Genomic DNA, 16,167 nt, shown 5'->3' with positions numbered 1-16,167 from the left:
TAGTCGGTCTAAACTCCTCCTCTTGGCCAACCTGAGCGTTCAAATCTCCTATGATGATTTTGACGTCGTGGCTTGGGCAGCTGTCGTACTCACGTTCCAGCTGCGCGTAGAATGCGTCCTTATCATCATCAGTGCTTCCGGAGTGTGGGCTATGGACGTTGATTATGCTGAAGTTGAAGAACCGGCCTTTGATCCTCAACCTGCACATTCTTTCATTGATCGGCCACCACCCGATCACGCGCCTTTGCATATCGCCCATCACTATGAAAGCTGTTCCCAGCTCATGTGTGTTGCCGCAGCTCTGGTAGATGGTATGATTACCTCTAAACGTTCGCACCATTGATCCCTTCCAACAAACCTCCTGCAGCGCTACGATGCCGAATCCACGGTCCTTGAGCACATCGGCGAGTATGCGTGTGCTCCCGATGAAGTTGAGAGATTTGCAGTTCCACGAACCGAGTTTCCAATCGCTAGTCCCTTTTCGTCGCAGTGGTCTTCGCCGATGGTTCCGGTCCGTACTCTCTTGTTGATTGTTCGTTGCTTAAGATTTTTTAAAGGCTGGCTTGCAGGGCCTGACACCAAACCCCTAAATTTCCAGAGGACCACTCCTCCTTATTTCCGGAGGACCATGGTGCACAGTTTCACTTAAAGTCCCTCGCTGGCACTCGGACGATGCTCAGACGCCCCTAACATGGAGAACAGACGCTGTTGTGAGCCGATCCTGACATGGAGAACAGACGCTCAATAAGATTTGCACCTCCGGAGAGCATACGACCATAGCTCCCACCGTGATTGGTTACCCGATCTTCCCTATGGTTGCTCGTATCCCGGCCAGCACCGCGGGGAGGTAGGGATAGGAGTTGCTGGGTAAGAGGCTAAGGACCGCGAGATGGGGTCTATTTTATTCCTTCAGGTACGCGAAGTACCAATGGTACGCTTTACCCAGCATTTGCCGTGCCGTGCCGTGAATACATATTATGCTGAATATTAATGTGTTTTTGAAATTTTGTTTTTCGTCAGATCTTAAATTTATTAAACTCTAACAAACCCCATTATTTTTTTTTTCGAATTTTCTTCACTTTTATCACTTTAGAGATTTTTTATATAAACGTCTGGACCAGCATAAATACAATGTGAAAACAAAAAACATTTCCGGTACAGGTTTATCACAGCACACTATAGAAGAGGGACACATTTTTGACTTTGAAAAACCAGAATACTTGACAAAATAAGCAAAAACAATACAAGACTGACTGCAGAAACATTTTACATTAAGATTAAAGGAGACGAAAATGTAGTAAATAAGCAAAAGACTCAGCAAATTTTAAAAATGCGTACAACTCTATTATTAGCAAACTTAGAACTAATACCAATAGCAGTTAGAATGTAAAGATTGTACTTTGTTTGTGTGTGTCAATAGTTAGTAGTAATGGCTGTCTGTTAGAAAATAAGTGACTGGAAGATGGTATGTTATTATTTTGTAAAATTTAATGTGCTTTTTAACAATAAATGTGATGGTTAGTGTCCGCAGAAGATGGTCGAAGGCCAGTAAATCGACCGAAACGTCCGGACAGTCTGGCAAAGTTTTGTTTTGTCATTTTCGCCGAAAACAAATCGATGAGAATCCCCACCAGCAATTTCGCGGCGATTGATCCATTGTAAACACTTTAGAGATACAAAACTCTTCAAAGGTCACTTATTTACTCCCTAGGGGTTTCATCAGGATTGACTAAAAGATGCTCAATTGCAAATTTCTGTCTGTATGTGAGTAATTATCACATAGCAAGATCACAAGATCGTATATGATGCAACATAAAATGTAAAAATTGAGATGATGTACGTACATGTTGTATGGGATAGTACCTATATCGCCATAACTTTAGCATCTCATGTAATATCATATGCGATCTTGTGACCTTAGGACTGTGGAAGGGGGGTTATAAAAAATAAATATTAAAATACAAAAATAAAATCAAAAAGCTTATCGGATTTGTAAAAAAATGTTTTGATTTTTTAAATACAGTCGCCTCTCCACATCTCGATATTGAAGGGACAGTTGATTCAAAAGTATAAGATTGCTAATGTCGTCCCTGTTCGCGTGACTAACATCTTGGTTACTTCGACCTGGCAGCCAAAGTACCAGTACTGCAAGTGTCAAACCGTTGGTGGTGATGAAACCAAACATGCACTACAACATGATGCATGAATTATGGCCAATTGAATCTTGTTGAAGCATAATTTGGCAACATATTTTAAATGACTACAGCGCTACTAGCGTTCTAGTACTTATGCTTCTACTGAAAGGATAGAGAGAGATCGAGGGATGGAAGAAAAATTGAAATGGGTACTAGATCCAAAAAAAGCTCGTTGTTATGAAAAACGAACAAAACAAATGTCGTTTCCTGTTGTTTATGTGTTTGTTTTTGTCCGAAAATAGTCTAGTAGCCTAAAAAAAATAACATATCGACATATCTAGACCAACATTTGAAAAGGGCGTAACAGCCAAAAATTATTCCTTCTGATTCTCCGTCTACATATATAGCTATATATGTGGACAAAGAATCAGAAGGAATAAATTTTGGCTGTTACGCCCTTTTCAAATGTTGATCTAGATAAGGAGAGTGAATCCTAAACAAAATATGATCAGAACCCATAGATATAGAGAGATATCGAGATATGAAGATTATCGAGATGTAGGAAGCTCAAATGTATGTAGATTGGAGGGACTGAGGAAACCATCGACATAGGGAGATATATCGAGATATAGAACATCGAGATATAGAGAGTCAACTGTATTTCTATCGGCTCAAAAATATACACAAATAACTACCTCTTAAACTTCACGAAAAGTATACTATTATTCAAACATCAACAAATAACCAGAATTTATCATAATTACAGGGTGAGTAGGGTTGCTTGTCAGTGTTTGAAAACTTTATGCTTTTTTAACGTTTCCAAGTTTCGTTTGGATCTTTTTTCTTAAAGTTTTGCAATACTCAATTAGGACTAGTGTGTTTTTTATGAGTTTCCTTTTGATTCAACCAAAATAATGGTTATTCAATGGAAAATGTGAAAAAAATGTATTTAAAATTTCAGACTATATTTATGTATGATTTACACACCTAAAAATACAACACAGCGGAAGCTTATCAGATAGACTGAAGCTGTGAACTTCTAAATATGATTTACGTCAAAAATTGAAGAAGATATGTTGAATAATATTAGGATTTAGTATCGTGCGTGCCAGGTCCTTTTTGTTTAAAAAATTTAAGAGTGTAAGTCTGCTAAAAGAAATAAATATTTATTCCAACCCAAAATTTGAAACAAGTTATATACAATCTTTGATTAAAATAAAAGTATGATAGTTTTGAAACTTTCGTTTTATTTTATGTACATTTACTTTACTGACAACCAACCCAAATCACCCTGTACTTCCGGGTTACAAAAAAATTGAATGGCAGTTGAACTAAAATATAAATAAATATTGAAATACCTCTCAGAAGAACTACCTAATGAAATTTATCTGGACTTTACTGACACAAAGAAAACATGTAGGAAAATATTCGAATGCTTTTACGGGATTTTTCTTATTATTTGGTGCTATCAACTTATTTTTCATTCGTGCTTCAAAATTTGAATATGAAAGAATGCTGTGTTCGAGTTCAGAAGTGTTTGATCTCAACAAAACCCTTTGAGCCTGACACTAATAGAAGAAAACCTGTCAAATCCGTCAATAAAACATTGCATTGTACCATTTGTGAATTCCTGCTTTTTATAGTGTGTGTGTGTGTGTGTGTGTGTGTGTGTGTGTGTGTGCTTCATCCTCTATCCCTCACCCAGCTGGGAGTGTTGGTCAAGTAGTACTACGAATAATTTGATCAAATCTCATGCTCCGTAATGGTGCCCGTTTTGTTACGAATACTAGTACCACAAAAAGGATTCACTTCTGAAGCAAGAAATGTTTCTTCAGGGAGTGTGGGGATTGGGATGTACCTACTACCTAGTACCTAAATAACTGGAACGTGCTCATCAAATTAGTTCATCCAGACGTTTGTCCTCCTTGTCCTTGTCGACTTCTTATCCTCCTTTGCTTTCATTGAAAACGTGGTCGCAATGCACAACAGATAGCATTTGACGGTGACCGATTTGGCGGCTGCGAAAGTTCTTGTGGGGATGGCTGTGGAAGTTCCAGTAGCTGTTACTGTTTGGCTGCTTTGTAGTGCGTTCAATATCTCAGAAATGGGGAAGTGTTTAAACATTGAAAATTCTTGAGTTCTACCCTGCGTTGCTCCTGCTTTTTATAGATTTTGAAAAATAGAAAGATGAGTCTTCCGATGACAATTCACCGCCATTTAGGGGTTGCGCACTTAGCTGGAAGTGTAGCCTATGGGGACTGTTGCCCTTCTGACAAGGCTAGACTAGAGTGAAAGGGCGTGACCTGATTGGCCTGGATAGGATGTGATGAGATTTGACAGTGTGCTCTGATGAATTTCTATAAAAAGCTGCATGTAATCGCATGCAGGCCCTATGAAAGCGATCGATAGGCAAAAAATTGCACGCATCAAAATATGCTGTGCTGTTATATGCTAGCGATACATAGTGTGTAACAGTGGAAATCACTCAACGGCATGTAGACATCGCTCAGGATGGAGATTTTTCAAGTCGGATGCATCATTGGGGTTGTACAGGCTCCCTAAGTACGCAAGTCAATTAACAAATTTCATACAAAATGTAGAAGAGTTTGATTATAATAATCAAATATTTTTATTATCTTATTTATCATCTTACTTATTATCTATTATCTTGTATAACATAAAACGCCATCTTAAAAAAACAAAGCTGATCATCGAAAGCTCATCCGCAGAATACTTTGACTTGTTTAACCAGGTCGTTAGTTACATCCATTATTCGAACGGATAAGAAAGCACCCATGGTTCAGAACGCCTGAAAACTGTAATTCAATAACACCTCCACTTTGCACAGCACAAACACCGTATTTTTTATGTCGCCATATTTCTTAACCGCACCTGAAGACGAAGCCAAAGTGTAGGTGCTGCTCGTCTAGCGAGAACCTAAAAATCGAATTTTTGATGGATTTGTCCATGCCGCCTGCCACTGGTTGGAGGGGACTTGTCGCGCGCGTGTTTCGTTTCCAGTAGACCTACCTACCTACACTGACTGACTGACTGTTACCGGCGACCGGTCAATAAAAAGACACTTTGTCACAACTGGGAACAGCTCGCAGACAAGCAACACAACTCACAGGAATAGATTATTCATGAGTGGATCGATGCGACGTGGCAGACAGGAGTGTAGGAGCGGAAACTTTATGCTATCGGCTTTCGACCCTCTAATTTATGGCCGTTGGTTCGGTTTGGGTGTTCGGCTGCCCTGACCTGACCCCGAACTTAGCCTGCCGGATGACGACGGACTGACTGACGCCCACTCGGCCCTTTTCCCCCGTGAGGTTCGGTTCGTTGGTTCGGTAAGAAGTTTCAAGATCAAGGCGAAGCAGATAAAACAGGATTTACGGAGGCATGTGACAGTCCCTAGCTTCGGCGAGGAGATTAATTCGAGAAGGGAACGGGGTGCCAGAGTATGTTAATGTGTGTATTAAGGGTAAAGAGGGACAGCTGGCGTAGATCTTTCATTTATGATGCAATTAAAATGCAGTTTGACGCAGCTTTCTGTTTACCCGACGGATTTGATTAATTTTAATGATGTTTAATGTTGTAGATTCCCGGTGCAGATAGAACCGGTAATTGAATTGTCGTTGCACAACCCGACGGTGGTCAAACAAAGGGTGACTTTAAATCTGGATTGCAGTAGTGGGATATAAGGGAAGACACTTTTGTGATGCAAATTTTCGATGGCCGGCAAGGGCGTGAGTTCTGTGACAATGAGTCGGTAGCAGTTAAGGTTCTTATTTGCATTACTTCAAGCGATTATTCCATCTGTTATTTTGTGCAACGTGTGGCAATTTATCATTTTCAGATTATGATATCAAAAAAGCTTTAAAATAAAATTCCTAGGTTGGCTTTTTTGAGTACTCAGAGTCATAATATCACTAAAAACTCATCAAATTTTCAACCACAATCGAACGTAGGATATCAAATGTCAATCACAGCGCTTGTACTTCCATTCCATAGAGAAGTATAACTGCTCAAATTGTCAGTTATCAATTGCACAACGTACGCCAACCCAGACCCAACACTTCCCATGCCAATCCCAACAAAAGGAACACCCCGATGTCGGAGCTCAATAATTTTTCTTACCGCGTTGAAATCAGACCTCCGCATCGGATCAGTTTCCGATGACATTTACTTAGTCCATGCGATTCTATCTATTTATCTACGGTCCTCTAATTGTGCAGTGAGCAGACTCTCGGTCAAGCAAACAACAAGCAACAAATTGGCTTGGCTTTGCCTTTCTTCCAGTCACTATTCCGATGGAGCGGCTCACCGGAACGAACATTGTTGGGGCACTTGCCCCGCAATTATGGGTCGGTAAATACCATCGTTCGTACGGCGTGGGCAAATCAGCTTGAAACATTTTCGTTCGTCGGAAGAAAAATCAAGATGAGGGAAATATCCGCAATCAAATGCTTTAAAACAAATATGCGGTAGCTCGTTATCGTTATAAAATAATAATTGGTTCTTCTTCTAAATTATTAAAGTAAATAGAAATTGATACACGAGTTATCAATTTTCGTAAAAAAAATATCTAAATGTTTAAAAAAATCAGGTTAGGAATGTTTTGAGCAGTGTACTCCATGGTGGAGTGCGACGTTGTTGAAAAGGTATTGATTCATTTCTTTCGCTTATCTATAATAAATAGATCCACAGTGAGCAGTTTTAATACAAAATACATACACCTTGGTGTAGGAATCACATTTCCGTAAGATAAAAACTATTCCCATGATTTTACATGCCAAAAAGGTGGGTCTAAACTAGAGATGGGCAAAACAGCTCATTGCAGTGAGCGGATCTGATCCGTTCAGCTCATTGAAAAGAGTCAGCTCCTTGGATCAGCTCTTCAGTTCTTTAATGCTACGTTAAATTTTGGACACCCATCATCCCAAGCGATTTTTTAGAATTTTCACAAACCACTGAGGAGATCAATTTACACGACAGTTAAATCTCTCCGCTTTATGTTATTCTTTCAGCGGGTTTTCCTTCTTGTCCAAAGAGATAAAATGGCTACAAATTAGTTGGACATAGTCTCAGTGTCCGAAATTTAACGTGGACAGGCTTTATTCAAACATAATTGTTAATATTATTATTTTAATTTTAATTATTGTTCAAATTTTTTTAAAAATTATGTCGTTCATTTATTCATTCATTCATTCATCATTCATCTATTTACCTCACTTTGAAATTTTTAAAATGTTGCTATAGTGAGGTAATAATTTCTATTGAAAACCCGACAATTTTAATCCGTCTAGTTTTGAACTCTAGGAGTTAATTTAGAATCATTATATTTATTTCTATACAAAAACTAACTCAACATTATTTTCTTTTCATTTTCATTCAAGTTACATTTTGTTGATAACGTTTCTCAAATCGTTAGTTTGAATAATTCAGTCCCTAGCAGGGCTTGCAATCCAATGAAGATGAGCAAACCACGCATGCCTCATTCTCTTGCTTGCTTCACAAGCAGCCAGTGGTAGTGAGGAAACAAATTCGGCAAGCAACACGAAGCTTCAATGCTCTTGTCACACATAAGCTACTGAATCATACATGTTCGTTGTTTGATCGCCTACCGAGGGAAGCGATTGTAACGAACTCTTGTGTTGATGTCACTCATGCGTTGTATTACGGGAGAAGATGATACATAACAAACCAACACAATTCGGAATTTTGCAGCTGTTCTCAGGCTGCAATATACGAGACAAATGTAGCGCTTCTCTCTGAATACGTGTTTTTACGAAGCAGTTTGATTCACAAGCGCATTAAAAAAATGCGTTTATTCCTACGGGTTAGAGACTAATGGGGTATAGTATATCTAATATATCTTGGAAGCGGTTAGATTTAGAAAGTAGTCGCCTTTCACAAAGTTCTTCGGAAGGTCAAAACCATTTTGTTGAAGATTAATTTAGTTCGGAATTCATTGTTCATGAGACTTTCTGCAAGATAGAATATCTCGGAATCCATACAATTTAGCAAGTAGACGTACTCTACAAATATTTTTGGAAGATGATGTAGGATATCTCGGAATCTATTCAATTCAGAAAGAAACCGTCTTCTACAAAGTTGTTCACAAGTTTAAAACCATTATGCTAAAGATAAGCTTAGTTCAGGCAAGGTAGGATATCTCGGAATCTATTCAACTTGGAAAGTAGCCGTCTTCTACAAAGTTGTTCGGAAAGTCAAAACCATTATGTTGGAGATTAGTTTAGTTCGAAATTCGCACACCCAAAGGCGCTAGTATACATAAGACTTTCAACAAAGTAGAATATCTTAGAATCCATACAATTTAGCAAGTAGCTGTATACTACAAATCTGTTTGGATGGTAAAAACCATCATGTTGAAGATTAGTTTAGTTCAGAATTCATCCAACCAACGGCGCTAGTGTACAAGAGACTTTCGGCAAGGTAGGATATCTCGGAATCTATTCAATTTAGAAAGAAGCCGTCTTCTACAAAGTTGTTCAAAAGATCAAAACCATTATGTTGAAGAATAGTTTAGTTCAGAATTGATCCACCGAACGGCGCTAGTGTACATGAGATCTTCGGCAAGGTAGGATACCTCGGAACCTGTTCAACTTAGAAAGTAGTTGTCTTCTAAAAAGTTTTCCGGAAAGGCAATACCATTATGTTGAAGATTAGTTTAGTTCAGAATTCATCCACTCAATGGCGCTAGTGTACAAAAAACTTTCGGCAAGGTTGGATATTTTGGAAGCTATTCAATCTAGAAAGAAGCCGTCTTCTACAAAGTTGTTCGAAAGGTCAAAACCATCATGTTAAAGACTAGTTTAGTTCAGAATTGATCCACCGAACGGTGCTAGTGTACATGAGACCTTCGGCAAGGTAGGATATCTCGGAATCTATACAATTTGGCAAGTAGCTGTATACTACAAATTTGTTTGGAAGCCAAAAACCATTATGTTGAAGATTAGTTCAGTTAAGAATTGATCCACAACTTTGTGGAATATTACAACCAGTCTTGCAAAATGTCGTGACCATCACCAGATGATCAGATATGAAAACAAAAACCACCACGCTTTTAAACCATGTTCTTTACTGACAATCACTGCAAGCGCATCGTGACATGTAGAAGCTGACACGTGAGTACCTTAGGTAAGCGTGACACCCAGATTCACAACCACAAGCTGAGAGCCATAAAGAGCATCAGGTCGGTCAGCTGTCAAAAGTGCAGGTGAGCACCGTTATTGATTGATTTTGTCGTCGTTTGATTGGACTGACGTCGTTTTTAATTGATAAATCGGATAAATCAATAGTTAAATTAAGGGTTCATTCACAAATTACATAACGCTAAAATGGACCATTTTCAGCCCCCACCCACCCTCTCGTAACGTATTTTGTATGCAAGGGTTTTGAAATTTGTATGGGCCGTATTTGTGAATTGCTGGTGAATGGTGAATTTGGCCTAGTTAGTTAAACTAAGTTTTTACAAATTTGATCCAGACTATCTTTTAAAAAAGGACAAATTTTTTTTTATTGATTTTTTCAAATGGATACAATCAAAAAACGACGCATCGTATAAAAAAATGTTATATGGGTGACTATCGCAAAATCAGTCAAAGTTTCTAATAAAGATATCGGAAACATTTCAAATTGAACCCCACACTGAAAAAAAAAACAGTTTTAAAAATTAAAACTCGATTTGCAAAAAAACGCTCTTTTTAATTTGAATGAAATTGTGCCTCACGATAGGTGATTATGTTTCCTACCAACCGTCCTTACATCGCAAGCTGGGCACTTTGAAGGAAAAAAAGTTTTTCTAACAAAAACTTTTTCTTGTCGAAATTATTTTCAGTGTATTTTTATCCGTTGCGATTAGTTACGACCTAAATATTGTACTCTGCTTGACTGTACAGGAATATTTTAGTATATGTATGTATATGTTATGGGGCCCTCCTTAGCCGTGCGGTAAGACGCGCGGCTCCAAAGCAAGACCATGCTGAGTGTGGCTGGGTTCGATTCCCGGTGCCGGTCTAGGCAATTTTCGGATTGGAAATTGTCTCGACTTCCCTGGGCATTAAAAGTATAATCGTGTTAGCCTCATGATATACGAATGCAAAAATGGTAACTTGGCTTAGAAACCTCGCAGTTAATAACTGTGGAAGTGCTTAGTGAACACTAAGCTGCGAGGCGGCAATGTCCCAGTGGGGGATGTAATGCCAATGAAGAAGAAGAAGATGTATATGTTAATTTCACTGACACTCCTTGACACTGAAAAAAAACAAATCCAACAAGAAAAAATTTTTGTTAGAAAAACTTTTTTCCCTTAAAATTGTCAAGCTTGCGATGTATGGACGGTTGGTAGGGAACATAATTTCCTATCTTGAGACACAATTTCATACAAATCAAAAAAAGCATTTTTTCGCAAATCGAGTTTTAATTTTTGAAACTGATTTTTTCCAGTGTAGGGCTCAATTTGAATTGTTTCCGATATCTTTATTAGAAACTTTGACTGATTTTGCGATAGTCACCCATACAACATTTTTTTGAAGAATGCTTGGTTTTTTGATTGTATCCATTTGAAAAAATCAATAAAAAAAAAATTGGCCTTTTTCAAAAGATAGTCTGGATCAAATTTGGAAAAACTATGTATGTACTTTTCTTTTTACAGCACCTCTTAGAATATTGCACATAAAGTCAACATTAACAATAAGAACACTTAAATGTTCCCAAAAGTTCTATTTTGGCTTCATGCATTTTTATTACAGCAAAAATCCATTAATTTCCGCTAAGTGGATTATTCCATTGCTGACGAGCGTTGATTTCGAACCAAACACCGCATAGGTCAAGTGATCATCGCGATAGTCAAGATGACACGGATATGACAACCACAACATCAGGAAAGTTTTCCTATCATTCATGCTGGTGATCACAGGTAGAAGAGTGAAGACATGGTGAGTGACCAAGCGCTAGTTGCTAAAATGTCACTTTCATGGTGATCGTTACACCAAGCATGTGAGATCCACATTGAGCATCACACATGACCTGAATTTTGTTATTGTCACGCTTTGCGTGACAACACTGTGACACTTTGCAACACTGATCACAACTCTCTGAATATCACAGATTCTGAGATATCTAATTCAACTGGTTGTCTCATAGACGCTAGTGTCACCATGCGGATGAATTACGAAATAATGAGATATTCTCCGGGTTTAATCTTTCGAACAACTTTGTAGAATATCACAACTGTCTAAATTTCACAGACTCCGAGATATCTTATTCAACTGGTTGTCTCATAGACGCTAGCGCCACAATGCGGATGAATTCTAAATTATTTAAATGTTCTTATCCTATTGATGAGTTGCTTCGTGTCTTTGGTCTTCCAATCACGTTTGTATATAATGGAGCTCAGTAGACCAAATATCCTTTGACACTTTTCGACACATTTTCACGCCTAAAATAGTCCACCGTGTACTTTTCCTATGATCTTTGTTCGCTTAAAAGTACTGTACAATGTGTGCCACAGTACTTCCTGTTTTGATGGCATGTTTTATAACTGAAAATGCTGGAGTTGGAAAAAGTTTGTGGGAGACAATTTTCTGAATATTCTAAGGATTTATTCACATAAGGTATTATTCAGGTATCTGGCACCCCCAATCCTACCCTTTACGTTTGACAATAGCCAACATCTTTGAGTTTCCCATTGTTCGATTGAAATTGGGTTTCCCACTGACAATTCTATTTTGTAAACAAACCCCTATTCCGTGTTGATTTTTTCCAAATAGACGTAATTATTTTTCATCATTTTTCGAGAACTTGTGCGAAAGTATGAATGCGAGCTGTATTTAAACAAGAATATTGATGCCTTTAATAAATTTTCATATTTCGATCGGCACCAAGCGCTCCACTTCGCCAAAATATCATGATATTTAAAACACATTTTCAATGGCAGGGTTTAGACGACTATGATGACGCCTTCGTATTAAATTAATCGATAATTTTGATGCTGGCATCAGAAAAATGGCTGCTTCGCAGACCCCTGGTATTATTTCTCTGAAAGCATAAATAAAGAAAATAATTGAATTATTGAAATTCCCGTTTTTAGTTCAAAATTTAGGTGCATTCCCTATGCTCCACCATTCTATTATTGCACGCTTCCAGCGTGCGAATTGTGAACGTATGTTGATTGTGTCTATACGCTCTCTTACTACAGTACTGAACGAATTAAACATGTATCTCCTCAGTGCCATGTTGTAGCATGAAGCAATCCTTCTCGGTCCCGACCCGTAGAAATGGAACTTCCGAGCAAAACAAACCAGTAAATAATGCCAGCAACACAAGCAAAGCGAGAGAGAAGCTTTGTCGCTAAATGATGTTGTGAGTAGGTTGCAACACCGAGCAACAATACTTCATACGCAAAATGAAGCACGATAACTCTCTCGTGCAGTATTTGTGCGACAAACACAGTACATCGAATATGTGTATCTCCTCTCTTTCGACGAATCCGAGAATTTCCATGCAACAAATTATCATAGAATATATTCACAAATCTGCACTTTTTACAAGCCCTGGTCCCTAGTCTATGATTTGTATATGAACCATATCACGTGTCATAAGTTCCTTCTCTTCATACTGGGTGCAGAAAATCAATGCCTTGTTTGCGCGCTTCTAACCATGCGTAGTTGACATTTTCATACAAGCGAGCCCTTTCATCTATATCTGAGATATCTATATTGGATCCCGAAATGCGAGAGAACTAAAAACAAGAGAGTAAAAAATACAGAGCACGGTGCTACAAACAAACAGAGTGCACATGTAGCAGTATGCTGGCGGGAAAACCCGTCGCAAGCAAAAGATCCGCTCCGTGCAAGACACAGCTCCCAGTTCGGTTCGTTTGAACCACACGGTTCGCTCGCTAGAATCGGTCGCGACTGATCCGAATCGAGATCCGTGTCGCACGGATCTGAGCTGGTAGCGCAGCTCTCGCTTCCATGTCACAGCAATTTTGAGCTGGACGACTACATGAGCGGAACTGAGAGTTGTTCGGATCTTCGGATCTTTTGCTTGGTACGGTTCGTTCGCTACCGCACTACTAGGTATATTTTGTGTGTCCGTTCGTAGCGCCGAGTATGTGGGTATGGGTTAAGAAATAGACGGCAAGCTAGATTATTTTTGCTTGTGTGTTTCTTATTCCTCTCAGCAGCAGAAATGATTTCTGTTGCTTGGCTAGATGGTGCTGTCGCTTGGCTTGATGGTGCTTGAGGTGCAAATAATAAACGATCAGCACGTGCGCGGTACTGGACTGGAATGCTCATACAAGCTCGCTTGTGTTGCATACCGCGAGCGTGGTATTTTCGTTTGTGTTGTACAAAATACAACAGCGCGCGTACTCGAGTGCGTACGCTCGAGGGAGTTTCTCTAGGCGCGTGTTTGACAATGATTTCATCAATTTAAGGACATAGTTGGAAGAGTACCACGATGGCAGTCAATATGGCACCGGACCTTCCACGGGTCAACCCCACACCTCCCGCACTCCTCTCCCACCAACATTCGAATGCATCGAACAGCATCGAACAAAAGTTTAATATTCAGATTACTAACCTGTTCACAGTATATTTAAGTACTTCCCGTGATAATTAACATGTTTCTTTAAAAAGTCCTGTGCATTTCGGCTCGAAATATAGCCTAAACCAGCAGTTTCGTGCCAATTTAACTGCCGTCCGCGGTTTTTTTGGTTTATCACTGCACTCCACATCTTCTCAAAGGGCATTGAAAAAATCATTTTTTACACACTTCTCCGCACTTGAGCACCCCGAAATGTTGATGGAATGCAAATGAAACATCACTTTATGAAATCAGTCACTTGTTTGACGCGAAAACTTAATATAAACTGCTATTTTTGTTCGAAAAAAACGACTAAAAACTGATCGCGAAGCGAATGTAAACACCGGTACCGATAGCAGCAAACTAATGAACAGGGTGGCTCAAAACTGATTTTGCTCCGCCGCGCTCAGTCGATTATGTTTCATATTTTGGATGTCGTTCGCTGGTTTCGGTTGGTTTGAATAGGGGCTTACCGTGCTCAGGTCGTTTCAGGTTTGTATGGCAGTTGATATGGCGAGGATGCATTTTACATTATTCTGATTGTGGCACTCCGTGATTGGGCGCTGATGAGGGGAAGACCATATGACTGGATAAAAATTCAAGAGCTTTAACTCTTTAGACAATGCATATTAAATGGACGTTCCAATAGTTGGGAGTCGATTTTAATCGAGGTTGCAAATCTTTAGCATGATAATAAAGCCCCAAATACAGTGTCGGCGGAACAGAAACGGAAACGGCAAATTTGACAGTTAGCCCATATATTTTCCGTCAAATTTGCCGTTTCCGTTCCGCTGACATTGTGTTTGTGTAATTGTGTAATTCAACAAAATAGCCAGATTTTTTCTGTGATACACAGATAGAAAAATCCACTGAAATTTACGCTAAAAATAATGCACATAAATGGAACGCCATTATTAGCGTAATTCAACAGCCTAAATGTATACAATATTTGACGTGAATCGTCGATATTGCATACAAGTTGTGAGCAATGTTGTTAGGAAGAGGACCATTTCAGCGTAGAATAGCGTAAATTTCCGCATGTCAAGGCTTAACGGCTGTTTATTTTTCATTATTTTTTCTGTGATACATATCTATTTCACCAGGAGCAGATACTTCATACAAAAAGTGTGACATGGGGGTGAGCGGAGTATAGAATGCTATTTTAACGGATCTTTCCTAAGGTGCGTTCAGTGAAGTCTCTGGAATGTTGCTTTCAGCTATGTGGGTTCTCTTTTCGCCAGCGTTTGGAGCCAGTGTAATGAATGGTTTAGTTTCCCATAATAGTTTTCATACAAACTTAAAGGTTCCCCCAAACACACGCGACGCGATTCTATCGCTTGGCGACTGCGATTCTGTCGTCGCTGGTATGGAAGGGTAAATGGAACATTGCCTGCAGCGACCCAGCGATAGAATCGCGACGACTAGTTGTCGCCGTCGCGGCGATGAAATCGCTTAGGTCTGGGGGAGCCTTAAATCGGCTTGTTCTCAATCAGTTTTTGTTCAAATCGGCTCACTCGGAGCATGGGACAGAATCAAGTGAGCGTGGTGGAGCTGGGTCGTTTTTTGAACCACCCTACTAATATTCTTTGTTTTTTCATAAATACGACACCAATACTACTACAGTATATGACAGTTTGTATTGTACCAATACTTTCAAAGCTTTGTTTTGGTACTCAACCCACCTTCACCTTAAAGTGAGCTGCTGAGCTGGGCTTCTTCAAAAAAGATCCATGGCTCATCAGCTCAATGTAAGGAAGCGAATCTTTCGAACAGCTCCTGAGCGGAGCGCCCATCTCTAGTCTAAACATGTTTGACTACTAATTGCAGTATGGCTGTACACAACATGTATCTAGATAGCAATCATGCTAGAGCACGATATGCGACACAACGGGTGAGGTAGCGGGAAGGAAGAAGATGGATGAATGGGATTCAATTACAAAAACATTTAAAGTTTTGTCTTACACTTGACCAACAATCAACTCTTCTGGCTGGAGCTGAACGAAGGAACGAGCTGGCCATTTGTTGCTCTCTTTCTCCATCTCGGGTCGGTTGTTGGCATTCGATATAAACTTTGTAATCGTGAAAACGGAGAATCACAGCTTAGCTTGATTGTTTGTGGAACTTATCGCAAAGACCAACCGAACCGGCGGCGGAAGTGACCGGCAGGCGAAATGGGTGGGCGAGACGCGATGAGCTGAGAAAGGTGTAACGAGATTAGCTCGCAGCACCGGAGCTACACCAAACCAAGCGGGATTAAGTTTCATAATAAACGTCAGCGATGCCACGAACGAACGCGTTTGCAATCGCGCAATTACGTTGTGCACTTTTTACGCTGATTGGGGCACATTTTTTCGGGAAAATGAATCACTGCGACGATTCGTGGTTGCTTTTATTATCCGAACTTCGTTAACGAATT

The 16,167-nt window shown here is 39.5% G+C and overlaps 1 protein-coding gene across 6 annotated transcripts in view; it reads right to left on the bottom strand.

Moving 5' to 3' along the window:
- LOC134227044 (fasciclin-3-like) overlaps positions 1 to 16,167 on the bottom strand; it is a 311,319-nt gene that overhangs the window by 235,390 nt on the left and 59,762 nt on the right. The gene's annotated exons all lie outside the window — the stretch shown is intronic.

Source organism: Armigeres subalbatus, chromosome 3 (assembly GCF_024139115.2).
Source record: "Armigeres subalbatus isolate Guangzhou_Male chromosome 3, GZ_Asu_2, whole genome shotgun sequence".
In the NCBI taxonomy this organism is placed as follows: domain Eukaryota; kingdom Metazoa; phylum Arthropoda; class Insecta; order Diptera; family Culicidae; genus Armigeres; species Armigeres subalbatus.
The sequence above is the reverse complement of the archived record's forward strand: the minus strand, read 5'-3'. Positions and strand labels throughout refer to the sequence as shown.